At 37.4% G+C, this 2,667-nt stretch overlaps 1 pseudogene; it reads right to left on the bottom strand.

Moving 5' to 3' along the window:
- Positions 1-806: 806 nt before the first annotated feature.
- On the bottom strand, positions 807-1,531 carry LOC100354192 (ankyrin repeat domain-containing protein 49 pseudogene; annotated as a pseudogene).
- Between the last annotated feature and the right edge of the window lie 1,136 nt (positions 1,532-2,667).

Here is a 2,667-nt window from a genome sequence, read left to right as displayed (position 1 = left end):
TATTCTCCCAATTCACAAACTATTATTTCTCTAAAATATTCTTTCTTTAAATATTTAAGAATTAAATTCTGAATTACCATACCTTATAAAACTACATGTCAATATAGTAAATGTCAAAAACCCCAATATATGGCATTTTAAAGAAATATAATTTTCCTAGATCAGCACCAAATATATCTTCAATTTCTGTACAACCTGTGTCAAATTCTGAAATATGGTTATATAGAGACTACCTCCGAGAAAAATCAAAAAATCCACAGAAATTATTAAAGATATATTCAGGCTGGCGCCGCGGCTCACTAGGCTAATCCTTCGCCTAGCGGCGCCGGCACACCGGGTTCTAGTCCCGGTCGGGGCGCCGGATTCTGTCCTGGTTGCCCCTCTTCCAGGCCAGCTCTCTGCTGTGGCCAGGGAGTGCAGTGGAGGATGGCCCAAGTGCTTGGGCCCTGTACCCCATGGGAGACCAGGAGAAGCACCTGGCTCCTGCCTTCGGATAGGCGCGGTGTGCCGGCCGCAGCATGCCGGCCGCGGCAGCCATTGGAGGGTGAACCAAAGGCAAAGGAAGACCTTTCTCTCCTCTCTCTCTCTCTAACTGTCCACTCTGCCTGTAAAAAAAAAAAAAAGATATATTCAAGCAACTCTCAAATATGTTTTGACATCAATATCAGGCACATTGTTTGGACAAATATTAAAGCGAGTACCAATGATTTTTCTTCAGTTGATGTCAACTTTGCATTAGGGAACATTTGACATCTCTTACAATGGAGGCACTACTACTTAAACACTAAAAAAAATTACTAGAACCATTAAGACTGAAGGGAAGAATTTGTACTGTTTCCCACAATTTCAAAGAGGTACTGCTAGGTACTTGATCTCCTGATGACATCAAATGTGATTACTTCCAAGTTGTTTTTCAGGTCTGGTTCAATATAATGGCTCGTCAGGAGACATTCAAGGGTATCTCTGCTGCCTCTTTTCCCAGCAGCAAGATGCAAGGAGGTCAAGAGGCCTTTTGTTCGGGCACTGATATCCACATCCTGCTGAAGTAAGACCGAAGCCACGCTGGCATCATTCCACTTACAAGCACTGTGCTGTCGTCTCCTGCCATCCACAGTCCCCGCATGCACTGCCACCCCTTGAGCCATCAGCTCATGAACAATATCCAAGTGTCCACTGTCGGCTGCTCGATGAAGACGGCTATATTGATCTCCATCCCTACCGTTCACAAGGCTGGCCTTTTCAGAAAGTAACCTCTGCACTGAGGCTTGCCAGGTTTTTTCAGCAGGCCAAAGAAGCAATTTGCTTGGATCTTTTTCTATTGTTATTCTTTTTTTTTTCTTGTAGTTGATATCACTCCTCATTTTCATCTTGCTCTTCATTCTCATCAGATTGGTCCACCCAGAGCCTGTGAGTACTAGGGGGAATAAGGTGTCTGTGTTTCCGATATTTCAAGTTGGTGAAAGTGTTCAGAAAACTCTAAGGAACTCTCTGGCTATGGTTTTTCACCATAATTTATGTTATCTTTTTCCATTTTTACTACTACTCTAAATAAAAGACATTTCAAATGCCAAGGTTTTATTCTTCAAGATCTTCTGGAGCCAAAAATCATTGCTACTTATCTAAAAAAAATTCTACCAGCCAGAATGAGTCTCTAGGTAAATCCAAATATAATAGAATAGATGAAGTGCTACAATAATTAATACATATATGATAACTCCTAGACACAAACCTGTTAGAAGTAATACATAAATCCATTGAAGTTGTGGGATACAACATCAGCACACAAAAAATTTATAGTATTTTTACACACTAATAACAAAATGTCTGAAAAAGAGATAAAGAGAACAATCTGATTTTTATAAGAGATACAAAACAATTAAATCAAGAAAGTAAAATGTTTTCACAATAAAAACTGCAAACCATTGATGAAAAAAATTGAATAAGATATAAATAAATGGAAATATATTTCATGTTCTTTAATTAGAAGATTTAATTTTGTCAAAATGTCCATGTTACCCTAATTGATCTACAAATTCAACCCATCCTTTTCAAAGCACAATGCTATTCTTTACAGAAACAGAAAAAAATTGAAATTTTTATGGAATCTCAAAAGACATCAAATTTTGAAAATAGTAGAGCAAAGGAACAAACACAAAAGCATCACCCTATCTTCAAATTGTATTACCAAGATTCAGTAATTCAAACAGCACAGTGTTGTCATAAAAATGGACACACAGATGAATGGACAGAGCCCAGATATAATCCCGTGTATTTACAGCCAACTTCTTTTTGACAGGACAGTGTTTGGGAAAAGATAGTCTTTTCAGTAAAAGGTGATAGGAAAACTGGATAACCATGAGCAGAAGAAACCATCAGATTCTCATCTTTTACCCATTACAAATATTGACTAAAGATGGCTTAAATACTTAATTGTAGACCTTTAGCTATAGAACTACTAAAATAAAATATAAAGGAAATACTGCAAGACATTGATCTGGACTAAAATTTTTGAATATAACTCCAAAAGGATAGACCACAAAAGCAAAAGTTATAAAATGGGATTATATAATACTAAAAAGCTTCTGCACAACAAAGGAAACAACCTACAGAGCTAAGAGAATACCTACTGGACGGGAAAAATATTTGGTAACATTACAGATTTTATAA

Source organism: Oryctolagus cuniculus, chromosome 5 (assembly GCF_964237555.1).
Source record: "Oryctolagus cuniculus chromosome 5, mOryCun1.1, whole genome shotgun sequence".
NCBI lineage: Eukaryota > Metazoa > Chordata > Mammalia > Lagomorpha > Leporidae > Oryctolagus > Oryctolagus cuniculus.
Note: the sequence above shows the minus strand (reverse complement) of the source record. Positions and strands in the feature narration are given on the sequence as shown.